Here is a 27,422-nt window from a genome sequence, read left to right as displayed (position 1 = left end):
ACACCAAATGTAAATTGTAATCAGTCAGAAAAGGTATTGATTGATCCAGAAGAGCATAGACTATAAATACTAAAATAAGATTATGTATTTTCTGAATGTAAAACAACAGTTGATTGTCCAGCTGGCCCATTCAAACGACACCTAACCTATATTGAAACTAATTTCACATATATAATAATAATAATAATAATAATAATAGATGTGGTCTAAAGACCAGATTAAATTGACAAATATCTGATGGATGACAATATAATCAATTGTCAAATAAATAATGAAGAAACTGATGACCTGACATCATGCATTGACAGCTTGCACTGACAAAGAAGCAAGGAGCTTACCAAATAGCACTTCTTCCATATCATCCTACAGAGGTCCATGCAGGCCAGATGTTTTGATTGCTATACTCTATCAGAAAGACCAGATTTTAAGGTTTCTAATTAACCTATTTTTGCCAAACAGCTATACCAAATGCGCAGATGGTCTGTGTTTCAAAATATAACTTTTTCCTATAGTAACCGTGGCCCCATGCCTTCCTCATGTGGGTAGGCTACTGGTGAAAATCAGCAATAGCCATTTTGGAAAAATATACTTTCTATTTTCTTCTGTTATATTCCATTATATTCTTACTGTAAACTATGTGTGTTGACTGGTAGGGCTGGGCCTGTGATTGACTGCTAAATGAACAAGTTGACTTAATTGGCATGGTACACTAATAGATTGGCATGGCATACATAGCCTTAGCTTTGGCTACTAAGCACAGATAAATATTAATGATTTTTTTGTGACTGTGTATATTAACACTAGAAAGGCAGAGAGCATTTTAATGACTCACAACAAATTGAAATGTTTATTTACTCTGACGTGTTTAGTAGTGTACCCCTCCTCCTTGACTTTTCCTAAATAAGTCTATATAAAATGGCGCCGGAAGAAATGGCAGCAGTTTTACAAGCGCCCAACCAATTGTGCTATTATGTGTTTTTCCTAATACCTTTTTTGCACTATTGGTTAGAGCCTGTAAGTAAGCATTTCACTGTTGTAAACGGCGCAAGTGACAAATAATCTTTGATTTTATTTGATAACACACTGTCGTTGTTATAATCTTAATATCACAAACAGAACTCGAGTTATAAACAGATTTAGGGCATACCATTATTTGAATGGTTTCCCCTGGCCTGCTCCACTCTTTCTCCAATAGTTGAATGTGCCTTGCCCAATTGATAATCACCCCAATAAGTGCCTTGAAACTGAACCGAAGCTATACCGAAACTAATATCAAAAATACACTACATGGCCAAAAGTTTGTGTGGCCTACCACTTCACGGCTGAGCCGTTGTTGCTCCTAGATATTTCGACTTCACAATAACAGCACTTAAAGTTGACTGGTGCAGCTCTAGCACAACATACATTTGACAAATTGACTAGTTGGAAAGGTGGCATACTATGATGGTGACACATTGAAAGTCCCTGAGCTCTTTAGTACGGGCCATTCTACTGCCAATGTTTGTCTATGAAGATTGCATGGTTGTGTGCTCGATTTTATACACCTGTCAACAAAGGGTGTTGCTGAAATAGCTGAATCCACTAATACTTTTGGCCATGTAGTGTATAATAACAGATGAAATAAATTAAGTATAGTATGATGGGGAAAAAGGGAGAGAATGAGTGAGTGATGAGTGAGGGAAGCAAACAATGCATCATTATGTAATCACAAATTGTGAATGAAGAACAGGGCGTGCCATCCTATTGTGTTCATCTATTCTAATGATCTCATCTCAAAACGGTGTACACTATATCAGTCCACCGAATCCAAACAGTGTAATTAGTCTTCTCTAGGCCTACTTGGAGTGTCCTACACAGTGAGAGAGTGTGTGGCAAGATCAAGATGAATGGATGCCCATGCTGCGTTAGCGTTGCTACAAGATCTGAATGAAAACGACTCAGATGGCAGGGAAGAAATGGATGATGATTATCATAATCTCTGATGATAATTTTTCTAATTCATGCTGAATGGCTTTACATTTTTGGGATAGGATCCATATTGGGGAGCAGGTGAGCAAGTGTTGAATAATGTTTCGGGTCAGATGGCATAGTGTACTAGGTAAAAGGAGGAACTCGCAGCCGGCCTGTTGCTGTGTTGTACAATATGCTTGACTTGGCTGCTATCAATGCACATGTTGTTCAAACATGCATGTACAACACCATGAGCAGGAGAGACTTTATGATGAGTCTGGTACAAGGGCTATGTGAGAGACAGGAGGGCCAAGTCAGCAGCAAAGAGTCCCTGTGAGTCATTGAACGAGCCAAATTGCGCAATTGATGCACTTCGAACAGAACCCCCAACACCTATTTCAGCTGCAAGCAACTTGTTAATGGGAGTGTGTCAAAAACAAGTGAAAGTTACAAGGATTTGTGGTGACTGTTAGGACAAGGGATAACAGATAACAACAATGTGATCCAACTGTTGCGTGAAGACTCACCATACTATAAGCACGAGCGAGACCTCAAATAATGTGACCAATAACTGACAATAATATACTTTTTTTGACCACTGTCATATCGACACCTATATTCATTATAATGACACTGCGTGATACTCAGTAATGTGTTGTATTGGATTTGCCCCAAACCTAACACTTCGTATTAAGGACAAATAGTTGATTGCTTTGCCACATTTTTTTGCAGTATTACTTTAGTGCCTTGTTGCAAACCTTGTGCATGTTTTGGAATGTTTGTATTCCGTACAAGCTTCCTTCTTTTCACTCTGTCAATTAGGTTAGCATTTTGGAGTAACTACAGTACAATGTTGTTGATCTATCCTCAATTTTCTCCTATCACAGCAATTAAACTCTGTAACTGTTTTAAAATCACCATTGGCCTCATGGTGAAATCCCTGAGCGGTTTCCTGCTTCTCTGGCAGCTGAGTTAGGAAGGATGCCTGTATATTTGTAGTGACCATCCAAAGTGCCATTTTTAACTTCAACATACTCAAAGGGATATTCCATGTCTGCAATTTTTTTATTTTTTTATGTACACATCTACCAATTAAACACTATTATCGCACACAGTGTCCAGGTATAAAATAATATATAGATTTTTGCCTTTACTACTAAAGCAAATTCATAAATGGCAAAAAGAATAGTAAAAAAAATGGTTTCTAGGACATATAAAAAAAACTCAGGAAATATATACTGTATATATATATTTTTTTTACACACGTTGAATCCCTTTGTTGGATAGGCACAAAACTACCTTCATACTGACCATTAGTTTTTTTTTAAATCCGGTACTGGTTACCTTCAGATGACTCTTGTGACACTTCTGGGGTTCCAGCTCAAACTGTTTGGACGCTACTAAACAGAAGTTGGCACATCGACAGTACCGACTTCAGACATGTCTCCTGGCACTTGTGCGGGTCGTAGAGCAAAATGAAGAACACCATAGAGTTGGTGAGAGTCTCCCCTTTCCATAAGAGTTTGTAAGTTAAACCGTTCGGATGCTACAGATGTTTTAGTGAGATCACCGATTTTCGGGATGTCTCATGGTCTGTAAATATCGCTCTAGCTCTGCTGAAGTGTGACACTGGCGGATATCTTTACTTTAAAATGAACGATTGTTATGTTTTTTTAATGTAACTTGTAACTTAGATCGACACACCAGTGCATCAATTGATTCTAGGGAGTTAAGCACATTTTTATTCCTGAACTTAGGGGTTGAATACTTGTCAGATTTTCTTTTTTAATGAATTTGTAAAAATGTCAAAAAACATCATTCCACTTTGACATCATGTGGTATTGTCTGTAGGCCAGTGACAAAAAATCTCTATTTAATCAATTTTATATTCAGTCTGTAACACAACAAAATGTGGAAAAAGTCAAAGGGTGTTATACTTTCTGAAGGTACTACAGTATAGCCTACAGCCTTATGTTCTTTAAAACATTTACATTTCATATTCTAATGTTACCTAAGACTGTTATAAACACCACCAAATTACACTGGTACAAAGGGGGATGCAACAAGGACAAGCTTTTCTAGTTAAACCAGTTAAGCATTAGGGGGCGCTATTACATTTTTTGGATGAAAAACGTTCCTGTTTTAAACACGATATTTTTTCACGAAAAGATGCTCGACTATGCATATAATTGACAGCTGTGGATAGAAAACACTCTGACGTTTCCAAAACTGCAAAGATATTGTCTGTGAGTGCAACAGAACTGATGTTACAGGCGAAACCTAGATAAAAATCCAACCAGGAAGTGCCACATTTTTTGAAACCGCCTCATGCCAATGATTCCTTATATGGCTGTGAATGAGCTACGAATGAGCTTACGTTTTCCACGTATTCCCCAAGGTGTCTTCAGCATTGTGACGTCTTTTTACGTATGTCCATTGAAGAATAGCCGTAAGGGACCATATATAGCAAGTGGTCACATGGTGTCTCCCGCAGAAAATCTTGCGTAAAATATTGAGGTAGCCATTTTTCCAATCGCTTCTTATGAGAAACCAATTGCCTCGACGGATATATTATCGAATATATTTGTTATAAACACCTTGAGGATGGATCCTAAACAACGTTTGCCGTGTTTCTGTTGATATTATTGAGCTAATTTTGAAAAAAGTTTGGCGTTGTAGTGGTAGCATTTTCCGGGCGATTTCTTAGCCAAGCATGATGAACAAACGGGAGCTATTTCGCCTACAAAAATAATATTTTTGGAAAAAAGGAACATTTGCTATCTAACTGGGAGTCTCCTGAGTGAAAGCATCCGAAGTTCTTCAAAGGTAAATTATTTAATTTGGTTGCTTTTCTTATTTTCGTGAAAATGTTGTCTGCTACCAGCAGTCTAGCATAGCATTATGCCATGATAAACTTACACAAATGCTTGTCTAGCGTTGGCTGTAACGCATATTTTGAAAATCTGAGATTACAGTGTTGTTAACAAAAGGCTAAGCTTGTGTTTGAATATATTTCATTCATTTCATTTGCGATTTTCATGAATAGGAAAAGTTTCTAGGGGTATTTATGTCCGCTGCGTTATGCTAATTCGTTTGAGGCTATGATTACGATCCTGGATCCGCGATTGCTCGTCGCAAAAGGTTAAATGCATTTATTAGACTCGTGGCTACTGGTACTCCTCGAGGACCGGCTATTAAACAGATGGATTTTGCTGGGGATTTGAGTATTATGTTAATTTGATTTCCGCAGCAGCGTGGAAATGATAGGCTAAGGGTTAAATATCCATATGGTCATTCTGACCATCATGGCACTGAAAGTACTGCCAGGGTTCAAAAACCACATACTTAGGAAATGTCAGAGACACGTGGTTTCAAGGTTTATATTGAAATTACAAAATTGAAAATCACCAAATTGAAAACAGTCAGATTGACCATCACTTCTAGTGTTAAACACAGGGTGCACACTCCAGAGATGCATAGTCATCAGAAGGATGCTAGTGTCAATACTGAAGATAGACTGTAGACTAAATGTGTGTCCCAAATCGCACATGATTCCCTATATAGTGCACTACTTTTGACCAGCACTCTATGAGCTGCCAGTCAGGACGTATCCTATGACAGTTGTGACAAAACACCACAGAAACACTTCCCCAGAACACATGCAGTAGAGTGACAGACACAAACATTGATCATAGCTGTCTCATAGCAAAGTCATTTATTTTCATGTTTGTTTTAGCTGGTTGAGACTTCCCTAGACATAATACACGTCTACCCAATTCCCCTTCCCATTGGTATTTTGTCTTGTAAGCCGTCCAGGACTCCCAAATCTCACTGGTTTTACTGAAACCTATCATCTCCTCTTGGCATTGTTGCAGACATCAGGCCCACCGACAGAGCTGCATCCTCTATTTTTGTAAAGAGACAAGGTCTGTGTCCCAAATGGCACCCTATTTCCTGTGGGGTTTGGTCAAAAGTAATGCACTACATAGGGAATAGGGTGCCATTTGGAATGCAGGTATCAGTAAGTATTTTTGGGGAGTGGAACCCACAGCAGCTGTCTCAATAAGGCGGTGCTGAGGCTTGAGATTGAGAGTGGGGCGAAGAGAAATTGACTTTGGTCTATTTAATGTAATTCGCCCATCTTCATACTTTATCTGTCGCAAGCAAGCTATAAACTGATCACAGGGGGATGGAAGACATGGAGATGAGGTGGGTAGACACTATGCATCCCACTGTCATTATAAACCGTGACAGACAACAGCAAAACAACAACAGTAAATCTCTCTGTTAGAGTAACAGACAATACAGGGCCCTGAACTGAAGAATGGAGAGAGGGAAGGAGAATGGAGAGGAAGGAAAGAGTGTAGACTGAAGAGGAGAGAAAGAGATTGGAGGGAGACTCAATAGCAGAAGGAGAGATGGAGACTGGAAATTATATGGAGTGCTTAAGGCGAGATAGAGGGTGAAGAGGAGAAGGAGACAAGAGGAGAGGGAGATATGGAAGGAGAATGTAAAGGAGAGGGAGAGAGTGGTTAAGGAGAGACAGAAAAGAAGGAGAGAGTGTTTAAAAGAGTACAGGGAGAGTGGATAAGGTTCAGTAGGCTAAAAAGGAAAGGGGGAGAGAGAGCGAGAAGGAGAACGTGTTTAAGGGCCAGTAGTCTGATAGGTCTGTCTGTGAAACCTCAGTCACACTTCAGTAGAGAGGACCCATCAGACCTAGATGGCCCCACTCTGATAACTACACCCACAAACACGCACCCACACGAACATGCACGCACATACACACACACACACATTCTGAACTACGGTACAGTCCCAGCTTTAAGCCCACATGGTCGGAATATGTACCAAAAAATCAAACTACCACTTAAACCATAGGCGACATTCACAGTGACTATTGCAATTCACAAGACTGAAGTTAAAAACGTGACTTCTCAGGGTACGCACATGTACGCACATGCACACAAAAACATGTCCTGTGAAGGAGGAAACTTGGCTCTGGTCTGCTGCCAGGGAGTCATGGAGTGACTGGACAGTTTGTGTGTGTGTGTGCGCGCGTGGATGTGTGGACAGTATGAGACATAGTGTGGTGTGTAAAATTCTGGCTCAGGAAATTCCCTTGAACAGAACGGAAAGGACGGTGGCTTTAATAAGCGTTGTGGTTTCCAGAATGATCCTTTCCTGTTTACTGAGGGCCGGCAGTAAACACATCTCCCTTTCTCTCTCTATTGACGTGTGTGTGTGTGTGTGTGTGTGTGTGTGTGTGTGTGTGTATATATATATATATATATATATATATATATACACTATAGCCTGATGCCTGATGCCTTCCCAAAAGTTATATTTACTTGTGTGCGTCTGCGAGCGTGTGTTTTTATGGACTAATATACATATTTCTAATTCTGTAAAAAACTTTTTTGAGGAAAGGAAATTAGTTTTAATATGGAGTCATGTTATTTTAATACAAACGTGTGACTCATCAGTCACATGTGCATCTTTTCGTCTCAACTATGTTGCAGCTTTTATGCTCAGACTTGAATAAGCCCATAAACGTGTCCTTACACAGAATTGTCAGCTAAATTACCAAACTTTATTGAAACAACAGCAATACTGTAATGAATATAATGCAGAGACAAGGCTTTTTATTAGCACCGCTTAGGATACGTCCCAAATGGCACCTTGTTCCCTACATAGTGCACATAAGCCAAATGGGCCCTGGTCAAAAGTAGTGCACTATATAGGGCACAGGGTGCCATTTGGCACTCACAGTTTAGTCATCACTTCTATATATAAGCAGGGGAAAAAATAGATTTAACAGTGAGAGTGGACTCCCCTCAAGTTTGTATTTTTATTAGTTGTATGTACAGGATACACATGGTATACACTGTCAAACAAAATTCGTACTTGCAGGTTCCTTCTCGACAATGCAACAAAAATAGTAAGTATTGTAAATGTAACAATGTGTACACCATTTCGGACAGAGAGGTCAGAGATGTGACTGGCCAATCGCTGCCAAATTTGCATACTTTAAAGAGGAAATAATTGTTAAAAGCCTGGGCAAATGACTCGATGGCACAAAAATAGTCATGATAATCAGTTCCAGAAGGAAATTGCAGAATGGAGCAAAGTTCTGCACCCACTCTTCAAGGTGAATAGATTAAAAGGGAAATGTGTAGCTCTCGTAGTCAAGAAACGATATTCATAACCAACTGTTCCGAGACAGCAAGACTACTCCATGGCTGTTCTAAATATTACAAATTCCCATAGAGGGTTCGAATAATGGAACACACAATACTATCCATGGTAGGGATTGTAATACAAAAAAAAAGGAAAACAATAAAATACAACAATTGATAAACAAATAAACTACGGCCACTGTTCCACTATTCCATTCAAGATAGGGAATGTTGTAATTAGTATTCGACTTTCCATTTATAGTATTATTGAAGAGATAAAAGACAGGATTAGAAGAGAGGATAATTACTGAAATAATACACATTCAAATATTTTTATTAATTTAACCTTTATTTAACTAGGCAAGTCAGTTAAGAACAAATTTGTTTTTATAATGGCGGCTTACCTACCCCCGCCAACTCGTAACCCGGACGACACGCGGCCAATTGTGCGCCATCCTATGGGACTCCCAATCACGGCCGGTTGTGAAAAGGCCTTGAATCAAACCAGGGTCTGTAGTGACATCTCTAGCACTGAGATGCAGTGCCTTAAACCGCTGCGCCACTCGCGAGCCCCTGGAACACAAAAGTACTCAAAAGCCTGAAATTATGAATCAACCAAATCATGGTAGGGATAAAAACACAGCAAACAGAGGACATAGAAGGCACAGTATGTGGGTTTGTGTGGGTATATTGTGATGGAAGGTGGGGAGGGATGTTTTTGTGTTTGGAAAAGTGTGGAGTTAAGTGGGTGGAAAAAGAAAATGGTTGTAAAATGCCAGAGCCCATGTGTGTCTATGAGCAGGAGTTGTGACAGAGAGAGCTTTACATTTTGTGGAGATATGGGATATACATTTCAAAATAAATTATAAATGCAGTTAATTTATTTATTGTACTATCATGATGGAACGATCCCCAACCCTATACTCTAGACACCAACCTGAGCGAGACATACACTAAGGAGAAGTCCTTATCTGTTTTATAGGCCTACTGCAAGTAGCCTATACGCAGCCAAGACTGAAAGATACAGTGCCTTGCGAAAGTATTCGGCCCCCTTGAACTTTGCGACCTTTTGCCATATTTCAGGCTTGTGAGGCATAGGCTAAAATGCAATAGATAGTATAGAATACCATATATGCATATGAGATGAGTAATGCAAGATATGTAAACATTATTAAAGTGGCATTTTTAAAGTGATTAGTGTTCCATATATTAAAGTTGCACGCCCAATTTTTCAGTTTTTGATTTGTTAAAAAAGTTTGAAATATCCAATAAATGTCGTTCCACTTCATGATTGTGTCCCACTTGTTGTTGATTCTTCACAAAAAAATACAGTTTTATATCTTTATGTTTGAAGCCTGAAATGTGGCAAAAGGTCACAAAGTTCAAGGGGGCCGAATACTTTCGCAAGGCACTGTAAATATATTCAGAGACCCACTAAAGCAGAACCGCCCCCTCAAGGTCCGACAAAGCCACAGCCCCCAGATGGGTGAGAATAATATACAAGGAATTTCTCAAAGCTGCCAATTCGAACCTTGTTGACCTTGTACCAAGCCAGTGTAAATTCTGGTGGGGTGACCCCACCCAAGTGGTTGCATTGCTGGCAACCCTTGGACAATCAGAGAGGGGGCAAATTATTGTGGCCTTGTTGGCACAAAATAATCAAAGGTCTGACTGCATAGACATACTTCAGAAAATGGTCACAACGGAGGACCAGTGTGTGTGTGTGTTTCAGGGGAAGGGGGTTTATCTGAGCTCCGTCAGCTAGGACTTGACATTGGTTAATCAAATCTCCCTATTCTTTGTAAATTTTGCATGCCTTCTCAAACAGCTCAAATCAAATGACATGTTGTTGGCCACATACACAGTTACAAACATGGTTAGCAGATGTTATTGCGAGTGTAGAGAAATGCTTGTGCCTCTAGTTCCGACAGTGCACCAATATCTAACAAGTAATATCTAACAATTCCACAACACACAATGTATATAGACTCTTTTTTCTTTCTACTATGTTATTGACTTGTTTATTGTTTACTCCATGTGTAACGCTGTGTTGTTGTCTATTCACACTGCTATGTTTTATCTTGGCCAGGTCGCAGTTGTAAATGAGAACTTGTTCTCAACTAGCCTACCTGGTTAAATAAAGGTAAAAAATAATAATAATAAATAAATAAATAAACCCAATGGAAAAAGGAATGGAATGGAATAAGAATATATAAATATAAATATATGGATGAGCAATGACAGAGTGGCATAGGCTAAAATGCAATAGATAGTATAGAATACCATATATGCATATGAGATGAGTAATGCAAGATATGTAAACATTATTAAAGTGGCATTTTTAAAGTGATTAGTGTTCCATATATTAAAGTTGCCAATGATTTAAAGTCTGTATGTAGGCAGCAGCCTCTCTGTGCTAGTGATGGCTGTTTTAACAGTCTGATGGCCTTGAGAAATAAGCTGTTTTTCAGTCTCTCGGTCCTAGCTTTGATGCATCTGTACTGACCTCGCCTTCTGGATGGTAGCGGGGTGAACAGGCAGTGGCTAGGGTGGTTGTTGTCCTTAATGATCTTTTTGGCCCTCCTCTGACGACGGGTGCTGTAGTTGTCCTGGAGGGCAGGTAGTTTGCCCACGGTGATGCATGGGGCAGACCGTGCCACCATCTGGAGAGCTCTGCCGTTGTGGGCGGTGCAGTCGCCGTACCAGGCTGTGATACAGCTCGACAGGATGCTCTCAATTGTATCTGTAAAAGTTTGTGAGGTTTTTAGGTGACAAGTCAAATTTCTTCAGCCTCCTGAGGTTGAAGAGGCGCTGTTATGTCTTCTTCACTGACCATTTCAGTTTGTCAGTAATGTGTACGCTAAGGACCTTAAAATGTTCCACCTTCTCCACTGCTGTCAAGTTGATGTGGATGGAGGGGGTGCTCCCTCTGCTGTTTCCTGAATTCCATGATCATCTCCTTTGCTTTGTTGATGTTGAGTGAGAGGTTATTTTCCTGACACTACACTCAGAGAGCCCTCACCTCCTACCTGAAGGCTGTCTCATCGTTGTTGGTAATCAAGCTGTTGCTATGTGTCTAAAAACTCTGCCACTATATGTTGCACAAGCTATCTATATTAGCCTTTGTGGTTAAGCCCTGGCTGTTGTGAGAGTGTGCTTGCAGGCTAGGTCTGAGTCAGTCGAAACTAGATAAAGTGAAGTAACCACGGTCTGGTTTTGACATTTTGATCTTGTGTGACAGTAGACAATGCAAATAAATTCAGAGAAGCTACTGTACTAGGTTGCCTTATAAGGTAGGTGATCACATGTATCATTTTTTAAGGCTTGGGGGCAGTATCCTGAATTCAGGATGACTGACGTGCCCAAAGTAAACTGCCTGTTACTCAGGCCCAGAAGCTAAGATGTGCATATAATTGGTAGCATTAGATAGGAAACACTCGGAAGTTTCGAAAACTGTTACAATAGTGTCTGCAAAAATCCACACAGATTTTTTTTGTTGTTGAGTTCACAGGCCATTTCAATGCAAGCCTATGGGATATTCAAAAGTATTCCTCCCAGATTGCAGTTCCTATGGCCTCCACTAGATGTCAACAGTCTTTGTTTTTTGAAAAAGAAAGAGTAGTTCTAGTTTTTTCAAGGTGTCTCTCATTAGAAAAGTAGTCTTGTTGTGCGTGTGAATGAGGTGCGCGCTCTTCGTTATTTATCTTCCCAATTGAACATACTATTCTCCATCTTAAATTTGATATTTTTTTTAGATATTAGAGTACCTGAACATTAATTAAATCATCATTTGACTTGTTTGGATGAACTTTACTGGTAACTTTTTGGATTCGTTTGTATGCATGTTGAACGAGTGGATTACTGAATCAAGCGCTCCAACTAAACAGACATTTTTGGGATATAAAGAAGGACTTTATCGAACAAAATTAAAATGTGTTGCGTAGCTGGGACCCTTGGGATTGCAAACAGAGGTAGATCGTCAAAGGTAAGTGATTCATTTTATCGCTATTTGTGATTTTGTGTCACCTGTGCTCCAAAGTATTTTGGTGTGGGGTGCTGTCCTCAGATAATCGCATGGCATGCGATTTGGAAAAAACAGAAGTTAAGCTTTTAACTTCTTGTGACTCTCAAACCCGGATCCCGGAGCGTAATCATAGCCTCAAACTAATTAGCATAACGCAGAGGACATAAATACCCCTAGAAAATGTTCCTATTCATGAAACTCACAAATTAAATATATTGAGACACAGCTTAGCCTTTTGTTAATCACCCAAGCTTAGCCTTTTGTTAACAACACTGTTAACAAACATTCCAACAACATTGGAACGCAGAGCTTTCAAAACATGGGGCACTTCCGGATTGGATTTTTCTCAGGCTTTCGCCTGCACCATCAGTTCTGTAATACTCACAGACAATATTTTTACAGTTTTGGAAACGTTAGAGTGTTTTCTATCCTAAGCTGTCAATTATATGCATATTCTAGCATCTTGTCCTGACAAAATATCGTTTTTTTCCAAAAATGAAAATACTGCCCCCTAGTCACAACAGGTTTTAACAAACTGTAGTTTTGGCAAGTCGGTTAGGACATCTACTTTGTACATGACAAGTCATTTTTGTCATTGTGCATGACAAGTCAGAATGAAAAGTCATTTTTCCAACAATTGTTTACAGACAGATTATTTCACTTATAATTCAAAGTATTACAATTCCAGTGGGTCAGAAGTTCACATACACTAAATTGACTGTGCCTTTAAACAACTTCGAAAATTCCAGAAAATGATGCCATGGATTAAGAAGCTTCTGATAGGCTAATTTACATCATTTGATTCATTGGGAGATGTACCTGTGGATGTATTTCAAGGCTACCTTCAAACTCAGTGCCTATTTGCTTCACCTCATGGGAAAATCAAAAGAAATCAGCCAAGACCTCAGAAAAATAATTGTAGACTTCCAAAAGTCTGGTTCATCCATGGGAGCAATTTCCAAACGCCTGAAGGTACCATGTTCATCTGTACAAACAATAGTACGCAAGTATAAACACTATGGGACCACGCAGCAGTCCTACCGCTCAGGAAGGAGACGCGTTCTGTCTCATAGAGAAGAAATTATTTTAGTGCAAGAAGTGCAAATCAATCCTGCAACAACAGCGAAAGACCTTGTGAAGATGCTGGACGAAACAGGTACAAAAGTGTCTATATCCACAGTAAAACAAGTCCTATATCAACATAACCTGAAAGGCTGCTCAGCAAGGAAGAACCCACTGCTTCAAAACCGCCATTAAAAAGCCAGACTACGCCGTGCAACTGCACATGGGGACAAAGATCGTACCTTTTGGAGAAATGTCCTCTGGTCTGATGAAACAAAAATATAATTGTTTGGCCATAATGACCATCATTATGTTTGGAGGAAAAAGGGGGAGCCTTGCAAGCCAAAGAACACCACCCCAACCGTGAAACAAGGGGATGGCAGCATCATGTTGTGGGGGTGCTTTTATAGAGGGGGGACTGTTGCACTTCACAAAATAGATGGCATCATGAGGTAGGAGAATTATGTGGATATATTGAAGCAACATCTCAAGACATCAGCCAGGAAGTTAAAGCTTGTTCACAAATGGGTCTTCCAAATGGACAATGACCCTAAGCATACTTCCAATGGTGTGGCAAAATGGCTTAAAGACAACAAAGTCAAGGTATTGGAGTGGCCATCACAAACCCCTGACCTCAATCTCATAGAACAGAACTGAAAAAATGTGTGAGAGCAAGGAGGCCTATAAACCTGACTCTTAAAATAAAGTGGTGATCCTAACTGACCTAAGACAGGGAATTTGTACGGTGAGCAAAAATCCCAAAATCACACAGGGGGACCTAGTGAATGACCTGCAGAGAGCTGGGACCAAAGTAACAAAGCCTACCATCAGTAACACACTACGCTGCAGGGACTCAAATCCTGCAGTGCCAGACGTGTCCCCCTGCTTAAGCCAGTACATGTCCAGGCCCGTCTGAAGTTTGCTAGAGAGCATTTGGATGATCCAGAAGAAGATTGGGAGAATGTCATATGGTCAGATGAAACCAAAATATAACTTTTTGGTAAAAACTCAACTTGTCGTGTTTGGAGGACAAAGAATGCTGAGTTGCATCCAAATAACACCATACCTACTGTGAAGCATGGGGGTGGAAACATCATGCTTTGGGGCTGATTTTCTGCAAAGGGACCAGGACCACTGATCCGTGTAAAGGAAAGAATGAATGGGGCCATGTATCATGAGATTTTGAGTGAAAACCTCCTTCCATCATCAAGGGCATTGAAGATGAAACGTGGCTGGGTCTTTCAGCATGACAATGATCCCAAACACACCGCCCGGGCAACAAAGGAGTGGCTTCGTAAGAAGCATTTCAAGGTCCTGGAGTGGCCTAGCCAGTCTCCAGATCTCAACCCCATAGAAAATCTTTGGAGGGAGTTGAAAGTCTGTGTTGCCCAGCAACAGCCCCAAAACAGAGGAGATCTGCATGGAGGAATGGGCCAAAATACCAGCAACAGTGTGTGAAAACCTTGTGAAGACTTACAGAAAACGTTTGACCTCTGTCATTGCCAACAAAGGGTGTATAACAAAGTATTGAGATGAACTTTTGTTAATGACCAAATACTTATTTTCCACCATAATCTGCAAATAAATTCATTAAAATCCTACAATGTGATTTTCTGGATTTTTTTTGTCATTTTTTTGTCATCATGTCTGTCATGGTTGAAGTGTACCTATGATGAAAATTACAGGCCTCTCTCATCTTTTTAACTGGGAGAACTTGCACAATTGGTGGCTGACTAAATACGTTTTTGCCCCACTGTATATATACAATTCTATTCGTTGCAAGAACTTTGAATAATAATTTATATTGAAAAATTTGAAGTATTGAATCTGGTGTCAATTGCGTGTCAATTCATAAACCATGGAAAATCTCTTCCCAACTATTTTGCAATCTATATGGCACAGCTGTTCATTTTTTGGTCGTGAAATGAAATTGCCATATATTTTTATTTACCACAATTTTCTTTAACCAGTTTTGGTCTTTAATGCAGGGCCGACAGACAAGTTCCTTATCTTACCCCCTTCCACTTGTGTTAATGAATACTCAGGAAGAAAAAGGTGTATATTCACGCGCAGAGCACGGCAGGAGTTTATTTCGCCTTAGCAAAAGGCAGGCATCGTGGTCACAGACAGGCAATGGTCATAAACAGGTAGGCAAACAGAAAACTTGTTATGGTGAGTGAATGAGGACCCAAAAGCGAACTAACTTAAACAGAGCTTCTTTAATAACCAAACATAGGTAGGCTCAGATAGACCGGCAGATTCCGACAGGACAGGACAAGGTTACAGCAAACATGACGATAGTCTGGCTCAGGCATGAAACACAACAAACAAGAATCCGACAAGGACAGGAACAAAAACAGAGAGAGATATAGGGACCTAATCAGAGGGAAAAAGGGAACAGGTGGGAAACGGGGTGAATGGGTAGTTAGAGGAGACAAGGAACAGCTGGGGGAAAGCGGGGGAGAAAAGGTAACCTAACAACGACCAGCAGAGGGAGACAGGGTGAAGGGAAAGGACAGAGACAAGACACAACATGACAGTACATGACAGTACCCCCCCACTCACCGAGCGCCTCCTGGCGCACTCGAGGAGGAAACCTGGCGGCAACGGAGGAAATCCTCGATCAGCGCACGGTCCAGCACGTCCCGAGAGGGAACCCAACTCCTCTCCTCAGGACCGTACCCCTCCCAATCTACGAGGTACTGGTGACCACGGCCCCGAGGACGCATGTCCAAAATTCTACGGACCCTGTAGATGGGTGCGCCCTCGACAAGGATGGGGGGGGGGGGGGGAAGACGAGCGGGGGCGCGAAGGACGGGCTTGATGCAGGAGACATGGAAGACCGGGTGGACGCGACGAAGGTATCGCGGAAGAAGAAGTCGAACTGCGACAGGATTAATGACCCGAGAAATACGGAACGGACCAATGAACCGCGGGGTCAACTTGCGAGAAGCCGTCTTAAGGGGAAGGTTCTGAGTGGAGAGCCAAACTCTCTGACCACGACAATATCTAGGACTCTTAGTTCTACGCTTATTAGCAGCCCTCACAGTCTGCGTCCTATAACGGCAAAGTGCAGACCTGACCCTCTTCCAGGTGCGCTCGCAACGTTGGACAAAAGCCTGAGCGGAGGGGACGCTGGACTCGGCGAACTGAGATGAGAACAGCGGAGGCTGGTACCCGAGGCTACTCTGAAAAGGAGATAGCCCGGTCGCAGACGAAGGAAGCGAGTTGTGGGCGTATTCTGCCCAGGGGAGCTGTTCTGACCAAGACGCAGGGTTACGAAAAGAAAGACTGCGTAAGATGCGACCAATAGTCTGATTGGCCCGTTCTGCTTGACCGTTAGACTGGGGGTGAAAGCCGGAAGAGAGACTGACGGAAGCCCCAATCAAACGGCAAAACTCCCTCCAAAATTGAGACGTGAATTGGGGACCTCTGTCCGAAACGACGTCTGACGGAAGGCCATGAATTCTGAAAACATTCTCGATGATGATTTGTGCCGTCTCTTTAGCAGAAGGAAGCTTAGCAAGGGGAATGAAATGAGCCGCCTTAGAGAACCTATCGACAACCGTAAGAATAACAGTCTTCCCCGCTGACGAAGGCAGTCCGGTGACAAAATCTAAGGCGATGTGAGACCACGGTCGAGAGGGAATAGGAAGCGGCCTGAGACGGCCGGCAGGAGGAGAGTTACCGGACTTAGTCTGCGCGCAGACCGAACAAGCAGCCACGAAACGACGCGTGTCATGCTCCCGGGTGGGCCACCAAAAACGCTGGCGAATGGAAGCAAGCGTACCCCGAACGCCAGGGTGGCCGGCTAACTTGGCAGAGTGAGCCCACTGAAGAACGGCCAGACGAGTAGGAACGGGAACGAAAAGAAGGTTCCTAGGACAAGCGCGCGGCGACGGAGTGTGAGTGAGCGCTTGTTTTACCTGCCTCTCAATTCCCCAGACAGTCAACCCGACAACACGCCCCTCAGGGAGAATCCCCTCGGGGTCAGTGGAGGCTACTGAAGAACTGAAGAGACGAGACAAAGCATCAGGCTTGGTGTTCTTAGAGCCCGGACGATAAGAAATCACGAACTCGAAACGAGCGAAAAACAGCGCCCAACGCGCCTGACGCGCATTAAGTCGTTTGGCAGAACGGATGTACTCAAGGTTCCTATGGTCAGTCCAAACGACAAAAGGAACGGTCGCCCCCTCCAACCACTGTCGCCATTCGCCTAGGGCTAACCGGATGGCGAGCAGTTCGCGGTTACCCACATCATAGTTACGTTCCGACGGCGACAGGCGATGAGAAAAATACGCGCATGGGTGGACCTTGTCGTCAGAGAGGGAGCGCTGAGAAAGGATGGCTCCCACGCCCACCTCTGACGCGTCAACCTCGACAACGAACTGTCTAGAGACGTCAGGTGTAACAAGGATAGGAGCGGATGTAAAACGATTCTTGAGGAGATCAAAAGCTCCCTGGGCGGAAACGGACCACTTAAAGCACGTCTTGACAGAAGTAAGGGCTGTGAGAGGAGCTGCCACCTGACCGAAATTACGGATGAAACGACGATAGAAGTTCGCGAAGCCGAGAAAGCGCTGCAGCTCGACGCGTGACTTAGGGACGGGCCAATCAATGACAGCTTGGACCTTAGCGGGATCCATCTTAATGCCTTCAGCGGAAATAACAGAACCGAGAAATGTGACGGAGGAGGCATGAAAAGTGCACTTCTCAGCCTTCACAAAAAGACAATTCTCTAAAAGGCGCTGGAGGACACGTCGAACGTGCTGAACATGAATCTGGAGTGACGGTGAAAAAATCAGGATATCGTCAAGGTAAACGAAAACAAAGATGTTCAGCATGTCTCTCAGGACATCATTGACTAATGCCTGAAAGACAGCTGGAGCGTTAGCGAGGCCGAAAGGAAGAACCCGGTATTCAAAGTGCCCTAACGGAGTGTTAAACGCCGTCTTCCACTCGTCCCCCTCCCTGATGCGCACGAGATGGTAAGCGTTACGAAGGTCCAACTTAGTGAAAAACCTGGCTCCCTGCAGGATCTCGAAGGCTGAAGACATAAGAGGAAGCGGATAACGATTCTTCACTGTTATGTCATTCAGCCCTCGATAATCTATGCAGGGGCGCAGAGACCCGTCCTTCTTCTTGACAAAAAAAACCCCCGCTCCGGCGGGAGAGGAGGAGGGGACTATGGTACCGGCGTCAAGAGCTACAGACAAATAATCTTCGAGAGCCTTACGTTCGGGAGCCGACAGAGAGTATAGTCTACCCCGGGGGGGGGGGGTGGTTCCCGGAAGGAGATCAATACTACAATCATACGACCGGTGTGGAGGAAGAGAGGTGGCCCTGGACCGACTGAACACCGTGCGCAGATCGTGATATTCCTCCGGCACCCCTGTCAAATCACCAGGCTCCTCCTGTGAAGAAGAGACAGAGGAAACAGGAGGGATAGCAGACATTAAACATTTCACATGACAAGAGACGTTCCAGGAGAGGATAGAATTACTAGACCAATTAATGGAAGGATTATGACAAACTAGCCAGGGATGGCCCAAAACAACAGGTGTAAAAGGTGAACGAAAAATTAAAAAAGAAATGGTTTCACTATGATTACCAGAAACAGTGAGGGTTAAAGGTAGCGTCTCACACTGAATCCTGGGGAGAGGACTACCATCCAGGGCGAACAAGGCCGTGGGCTCCTTTAACTGTCTGAGAGGAATGTCATGTTCCCGAGCCCAGGTCTCGTCCATAAAACAGCCCTCCGCCCCAGAGTCTATTAAGGCACTGCAGGAAGCTGACGAACCGGTCCAGCGTAGATGGACCGACAAGGTAGTGCAGGATCTTGAAGGAGAGACAGGAGTAGTAGCGCTCACCAGTAGCCCTCCGCTTACTGACGAGCTCTGGCCTTTTACTGGACATGAAGTGACAAAATGACCAGCGGAACCGCAATAGAGACAGAGGCGGTTGGTGATTCTCCGTTCCCTCTCCTTAGTCGAGATGCGGATACCTCCCAGCTGCATGGGCTCATCACCCGAGCCGGCAGAGGAAGATGGTAGTGATGCGGAGAGGGAGGCGACGGAGAGCGCGAGCTCCTTTCCACGAGCTCGGTGACGAAGATCAACCCGTCGCTCAATGCGAATAGCGAGTTCAATCAAGGAATCCACGCTGGAAGGAACCTCCCGGGAGAGAATCTCATCCTTTACCTCTGCGCGGAAACCCTCCAGAAGACGAGCGAGCAAGGCCGGCTCGTTCCAGCCACTGGAGACAGCAAGAGTGCGAAACTCAATAGAGTAGTCTGTTATGGATCGATTGCCTTGACATAGGGAAGACAGGGCCCTGGAAGCCTCCTCCCCAAAAACAGATCGATCAAAAACCTGTATCATCTCCTCCTTAAAGTCCTGATACTGGTTAGTACACTCAGCCCTTGCCTCCCAGATTGCCGTGCCCCACTCACGAGCCCGTCCAATAAGGAGAGATATGACGTAGGCGACACGAGCAGTGCTCCTGGAGTAAGTGTTGGGCTGGAGAGAAAACACAATATCACACTGGGTGAGGAACGAGCGGCATTCAGTGGGCTCCCCAGAGTAACACGGCGGGTTATTGATTCTGGGCTCCGGAGATTCGAAAGCCCTGGAAGTGGCCGGTGGATCGAGGCGGAGATGGTGAACCTGTTCTGTGAGGTTGGAGACTTGGGTGGCCAGGGTCTCAACGGCATGTCGAGCAGCAGACACTTCCTGCTCGTGTCTGCCTAGCATCGCTCCCTGGATCCCGACGGCTGAGTGGAGAGGATCCGAAGTCGCTGGGTCCATTCTTGGTCGGATTCTTCTGTTATGGTGAGTGAATGAGGACCCAAAAGCGAACTAACTTAAACAGAGCTTCTTTAATAACCAAACATAGGTAGGCTCAGATAGACCGGCAGATTCCGACAGGACAGGACAAGGTTACAGCAAACATGACGATAGTCTGGCTCAGGCATGAAACACAACAAACAAGAATCCGACAAGGACAGGAACAAAAACAGAGAGAGATATAGGGACCTAATCAGAGGGAAAAAGGGAACAGGTGGGAAACGGGGTGAATGGGTAGTTAGAGGAGACAAGGAACAGCTGGGGGAAAGCGGGGGAGAAAAGGTAACCTAACAACGACCAGCAGAGGGAGACAGGGTGAAGGGAAAGGACAGAGACAAGACACAACATGACAGTACATGACAAAACTGAATCAAAACTAGAACTGAAGGCTATAACTGGTTCTCACAAACGAGCTAGGAAAAGGTTTAGTGGAGTCAAAACGAACAATTCATCATAAAGGCACAAACAGAATAAACTGAACTAGATAAAGAGCTGATGGGACCAGGTGAGCAAACTAAAACAGGTGAAATCAATGAACAAAAATGAAAGACACGTTCAAGAACACAAAGAAACAGAACACAAGGTTGACTAAGAAAATAAATACAGAACCTTACAGTACCCCCCCAAGGGAGGCTCCTGACGACCCAATGGCACCGGAGGGTGGAGCTTGTGGGCAGAGGCAGTCCGGGGTAAGGTCCTGCAGGCTGGTTCAACAAGGTCGTGGACTGACCTGACGTTCTGCGTCGAGGCTGATGTCCAGTGGGTCTGTTTGGGGATCAACCCTGTCGTGGAAAGAAAATAACACACATAGTCAGACAGCATAGACATAATAATCGTCATAATAAAAATAAAAAATCGTTCAGCTTTGTCTCCTTACTCAAACCCAGAACCATAAACCAATCCTCCATATCAACAGGCATATATCAAATTGTCATTTAGATACAACCAATTCTAAATACAACCAATCCTGGACAAGCTCACAGGGAGCATAGAATGATTCCAGACACTGCCATCCTCCTCTCCCCGATGGGAAAAGTAGGGAGTGACTGGCACACAGACACAGTGGAGCAAAAGATATGTTTACACATTATGACACCTTGACCTCTCCCCTCTCTGCGGCCCATGCAACTTAGTCTTGACATAGAACAGATAACATCCAATGGCCACCACTATAGTACAACAAAATACATTCTTATGAGAAATAACTCATAAGCATATCATGAATATAAAACATCTTACCTATGGTACCAACCAATTCTGATTATTCCCCAACAACCCCGAGGTTGGGGAGCGGGACGTCTATGAGGTTGCTTCCACGATTACGGTGGAATGCCTGAATCATCTCTGGATCTGGTCGGGGACGCAGATCAGTCTTTAGGCCCATAAACTTCCCAGTCCACTAGATAGTGGAAGCAACCTCTTAGGCGTTTGGAATCAAGGATGGCCTGAATGGCATAGGCAGGTTCTCCTCTGATGTCTTACTCTTGGGTCTTGACTTACATTTGCAATATGAAAAATCACGGTGGAGCGCACTCGCCATCTGTTGGATTTTTGGAGTGTTACACTTGGCATATGGCATTTTGATAAGGAAATGTGTTTTAATAAATGATTAGAATGTTACAGTCCTGAAACCATAGGTCTGATACCATGTGATTGTATGAAATTAATTTGAATCATTAGATTATTATAATACATTGTGTAAGTGTTAGACTCATTCGATTATTATATTATAATACTGTGTGTGGTTTTAGTCAGAATCAACATTTTGGAAACAATGTGTCTAGTGTTTTGAGAACAGACTATCTGTCTGAGCCAGATCCGGGGAGACCTTGGCTGGGACTGAGAACTTCCCAGTCCCAGATCTCTCCCTATCTTAGGGGAGGGTAGGAAGACACTATTCTCACGTAGTCCCCTAGGCTCTATTGGCAGGCGGATTTGATGGTTGGTGTGGAAGTATGTGTTGAAGGTATAAATTGAAGGTTCTGTACTGTAAACAGGAGAACGTTCCGTGAATAAACATTTAACTTTGGTAGACTGGGCCTCAGTCTGTTTTCCTTTCTATCAGTATCTTACAAATCCTTTCATAACAGACTAAGGGTAACTTAATTGAATTGGTAACTGAACAGGAGTATTAGAAATCTCCTGACACATTTGCAATCAACTTTGAATGAAACAATGCCGAATTGAGTGGTATTGGACACCATGTATATGTTTCGTTCAGTGCCAATGACTTCCCATTCATTTTTGTCCATTTCAGGGGGGCGTTCCCTTACATACATTAATAACAAGTGCAATGCACCAAATGAAAGATACACTTCTTGTTAATCTACCCATCGTGTCCGTTTTCAAAAAGGCTTTACAGCGAAAGCACAACATTTGATTATGTTAGGTCAGAGCTAAGTAACAAAAACACACACAGCCATTTTTCCAGCCAAAGAGAGGAGTCACAAAAAGCAGAAATATAGATAAAATTAATAGCACAGTCCCCTGGGCGATGTGGTGGCAGAGTGGAGGCCTTGATTTTGCTGAAGACATTGCTGTACTGGGCATATTCAGATGGTGGGGGGCAAACAGGGCAATGGCTGAGTAGATGATCTTTCCATCTTTCCCGCCACAGTATAGCAGAGCCCTTCTTGGATCCACCTTTGACATTTGATACACGGGAGAGGAGCATGGCCCAACTGCATGGGTTCTGGAAGACTCGGACGGGATGACAGAATCATGGAAAGAGAAGGTTTTGGTTTCCTGGGTGGCAGAGTTCTTCGGTGGTCGGCGATGAGGTGGTCAACGGAGATGGACATACGAATGTATCAATTTAAATCCTGATGTTTACCTCTACAGGCCATCTTCGGTAAAGCAGCCTCACTCCATCCACTCCCTGCAGCCATGGTGCGGAATTCGAGGGAGTACTTGGCAGCTGAATTGCGTCCTTGTTGAAGTTCTACGAGGAGGTCTCTTATATGACAACCGGAAGGAGAGTGATCGAATACCTCTTTGAAGAGGGTGTGGAAATGGGTCTCGGATCCGAATTCTGTGCATTTGGCAGTCCATATGGCGATGGCCCAATCCAAGGCTTTGCCTGTGAGTAGAGACAACAAAACATGCCTACCGCTTTGAAGATGCAAAATAAACAAGACAAAAAAATTTAGAAATTGAGCATGCTTAACCATTCCCCCCCAAAGTCAATACTTTATAGAGCCACCTTTTGCAGCAATCACAGTTGCAAGTCTCTTTGGGTATGTCTCTATAAGCTTGCCACTGGGATGTTTGCCCATTTCTCAAGGCTCCTTGGATGGGTTCCGCTGGTGTACAGCAATCTTTAAGTCATACCACATATTCTCAATTGGATTGAAGGCTGGGCTTTAACTAGGCCATTCCAAGACATACCCCAAATGTTTCCCCTTAAACCACTTGAGTGTTGCTTTAGCAGTATGCTTAAGGTATGCAGTATGCTTCGTGCAGGAAGGTGAACCTCCATCCCAGTCTCAAATCTCTGGAACACTGAAACAGGTTTCCCTCAAGGATTTTCCTGTATTTAGCTCCATCCATCATTCCTTCAATTCTGACCAGTTTCCCAGTCCCTGGCGATGAAAAACATCGCCACAGCATGATGCTTTCATCACCATGCTTCAATGTGGGATGGTTTTCTCTGGGTGATGAGAGGTGTTGGGTTTGTGCCAGACATAGCATTTTCCTTGATGGATAAATAGCTACATTTTAGTCTCATCCAACCAGAGTTCCTCCTGCCATATGTTTGTCTGCTACATGCCTTTTGGCGAGCACTAAATGTGTTTGCTTATTTTTTTCTTTAAGCAATGGCTTTTTTCTGGCCACTCTTCCGCAAAGCCCAGCTCTGTGGAGTGTACGGCTTAAAGTGGTCCCATGGACCGATACTCCAATCTCCACTGTGTAGCTTTGCAGCTCCTTCAGGGTTATCTTTGGTCTCTTTGTTGCCTCTCTGATTAATGCCGTCCTTGCCTGGTCCGTGAATTTTGGTGGTCGGTCCACTCTTGGCCAGTTTGTTGTGGTGCCATATACTTTCCATTTCTTTATAACGGATTTAGTGGTGCTCAGTGGGATGTTCAACGTTTCTGATATTTTTGTAGAACCCAACCCTGATCAGTACCTCTCCACAACTTTGTCCCTGACCTGTTTGGAGAGCTCCTTGGTCTTCATGCTGCCACTTGCTTGGTGGTGCCCCTTGCTTAGTGGTGTTGCAGACTTTGGGGCCTTTCAGAACAGGTGAGATCATGTGACACTTAGATTGCACACAGATAGACTTTATTTAACTAATTATGTGACTTCTGAATATAATTGGTTGCACAAGATCATATTTAGGGGCTTCATAGAAAGGGGGGTGAATAATTATGCACTCACCTCTTCAGTTTTTTAAATTTTGTAATTTTTTTAAACAAGTTATTTTTTATATTTCACTTCACCAGTTTGGACTATTTTGTGTTTGTCCATTACATGAAATCCAAATAATAATCTATTTAAATTACAGGTTGAAATGCAACAAAATAGGAAAAATGACAAGGGGGATGAATACTTTTGCAAGGCACTTTAGTTGGTTGTAATTTTGGTTAGAGCAGACATTTCCATGTATTTCTGTTAGCTGCATGTGTAACATAACTCTATCAGTCCTATTTATGATATAATGATATATAATTTTTATCAACAAATCACTTTTCTTTTATCAATTAGTGTATTTGAGTTTAATCACAATATTTGTTGTATTATTTGTTCTGTCTTTTCTGGTGGATTAAATTGAAATTGCAACCAACTTTCTATGGCTTTTAAAAAAATAACGATATTGTGGAGATGATTTTGTTTCCAATCCCCGAAAGTGAGTAATTCTAATCTGAATAAAAGGAAAATGGCCATTCTTGAACATTGTTGAGACATTCTAACTAATTTGCTAGAGGACCAGTTCGAATTTAAATATAACTTGACTGACACCTTTAGTGAGAGGTCTAATGATTTAATATTTAATAATATCTGCCCTTCATATTCATTATATAAATAGCCGTTTTTATTTTTGTCTGGCTTGCCATTCCAAATATAATTGAATATTTTTTGCTCATTTAATTTAAAAAACAGGTCGCAAGGTTTAGGCAAAACCATAAGAAAATTGGTAAAGAATTAATCAGGGTGATTTTTCCACAAATAGACAGGTATTTTCCTTTCCATAGTAGCAAAATCTTATCTATTTTTCTAACTTTCTATTCAAATTTATTAGAGTGAGATAATTTCTTTCTTTCGGGATATGTATACAGAATGTGTCCAAATCATTGCCAGACCATTTTATTGGTAATCTACACGGTAATGGAAAAGTTGTATTTTTTAGTGATCCATTATATAATATGGTTTTAATCCAGCGAGGTTTGAAAAAGTATCTAGATCTTCTCTGAGGCTTTGCAGTGATTCTAATTGTGGATTTAAAAGAAAACATCAGTGTACAATGACACCTTTGTTTTAAAGCCCTGGATTTCTAATCCCTTAAAAACTCTTCGGCCTAGGGGTTACGTCCAGATGAAAAGTGTGCCCAAAGTACACTGCCTGCTACTCAGGCCCAGAAGCTAGGATATGCAACATGAGGATTGATTATAAACATTGTTTGACATGTTTCTACGAACTTTATTTGGCAGGCGAAACCCCAAGGACAAACCATCCAGGAATTTTTTTTGAGGTCACTCTCTTTTCAATGTGTTTTCAATGGGAATCTAGAATTCTAAGGCACTTGCTTGCAGTTCCTATTGCTTCCACTAGAGGTCAACAGTCTTTAGAAATTGGTTCACGGTTTTCCTTTGAGAAATGAAGAAGTAGCCCTATTCAGAACGAGGGTCGAGGAAGTGTGCTGTTTGTTAGAGGCGCGTGACCTGAAAGCACGATCCACTTTGTTTTTATTCGCTATTGAACACAGTTTATCCCGTCTTAAATTTTAGCGATTATTTATGTTAAAAAATACCTAAAGTTGTATTAGGAAAGTTGTTTGAAATGTTTGGGCAAATATTACAGTTAACTTATGAGATATTTTGTAGTCATGTTGCGCGAGTTGGAACCAGTGTTTTTCTGGATCAAACTCACCAAATAAATGGACATTTTGGATATATAACGACGGAATTAATCGAACAAAAGGACCATTTGTGATGTTTATGGGACATATTGGAGTGCCAACAGACGAAGCCCGTCAAAGGTAAGGCATGTATTATATCTTTATTTCTGAGTTTCGTGTCTTGCCTTGCGGGTTGAAATATGATTGTCTTGTGTTTGTTTGATGGGGTGCTATCCTCAGATAATAGCATGGTTTGCTTTCGCCGTAAAGCCTTTTTCAAATCTAACACGTTGGCTGGATTAACAACAAGTGTAGCTTTAATTTGGTGTATTGCATGTGTGATTTCATGAAAGTTTCATATTTATAGTAATTTAATATGAATTTGGTGCTCTGCTATTTCACTGGATGTTGGTCAGGTGGGACAGTAGCCTCCCATCTATACTAGAGAGGTTAATCTTCGGGCTCGGCGTCCCTTCCAATGGACGGTTGTTCTAATGTAGGCTAATGTGATTAGAATGAGGTTGCAGGTAACAAGAATATTTACCAGGACATAGACATATCTGATATTGACAGAAAGCTTACATTCTTGTTAATCTAACTGCACTCTCCAATTTACAATAGCTATTACAGTGAAATAATACCATGCTATTGTTTGAGGAGAGTGCATAATTTCGAACATGAAAAGTTATTATTAATAAACATATTAGGCACATTTGGGCAGTCTTGATGCAACATTTTCAACAGCAATGCAATGGTTCATTGGATCCATCTAAAACTTTGCCCATACACTGCCCCATCTACTGGACAAAATATAAATTGCACCTGGGCTGGAATAATACATTATGGCCTTTCTCTTGCATTTCAAAGATGATGGTACCATAAAAAAAAGAACAGTTGTTTTTTTCTTTGTATTATCTTTTACCAGCTCTAATGTGTTATATTTAACTACATTCCTTTCACATTTCCACAATGTCAACATGTTTCCTTTCAAATGGTACCAAGAATATACATGTCCTTGCTTCAGGGCCTGAGCTACAGGCAGTTAGATTTGAGTATGTCATTTTAGGGAACAATTGAAAAAAAGGTGTGTATCCGAGGTTCTAGGCACATATTACTCCTGAACTTATTTAGGCTTGCCATACAAAAGGTTTGAATACTTATTGACTCAAGATATTTCAGGTTTACATGTTTTATAAATTTGTAAACATGTTTTTAAACATAATTCCACTTTGACATTTTCGGATATTGTTTGTAGACCAGTGACACAAAATCTCAATTTAATCATTTTTAAATTGAGGCTGTAACACAAC

The 27,422-nt window shown here is 42.2% G+C and overlaps 1 long non-coding RNA gene across 2 annotated transcripts in view; it reads left to right on the top strand.

Moving 5' to 3' along the window:
- The first annotated feature begins 3,333 nt into the window (after positions 1-3,333).
- The window catches only part of LOC149977456 (uncharacterized), a 33,429-nt gene continuing 9,340 nt past the window's right edge, over positions 3,334-27,422 (top strand). The window contains exon 1 of one of the 2 annotated variants that reach the window (XR_016486676.1): positions 3,334-3,475. This is a non-coding gene — a long non-coding RNA (uncharacterized LOC149977456). The remainder of the gene's footprint in view (positions 3,476-27,422) is intronic. The other variant, XR_016486677.1, reaches the window with a different exon arrangement.

This window comes from Oncorhynchus mykiss, chromosome 15, assembly GCF_057628025.1.
Source record: "Oncorhynchus mykiss isolate SJ-2025 chromosome 15, ASM5762802v1, whole genome shotgun sequence".
NCBI classification, from domain to species: Eukaryota; Metazoa; Chordata; class Actinopteri; order Salmoniformes; family Salmonidae; genus Oncorhynchus; species Oncorhynchus mykiss.
This window is presented reverse-complemented; position numbering and strand designations above follow the sequence as displayed.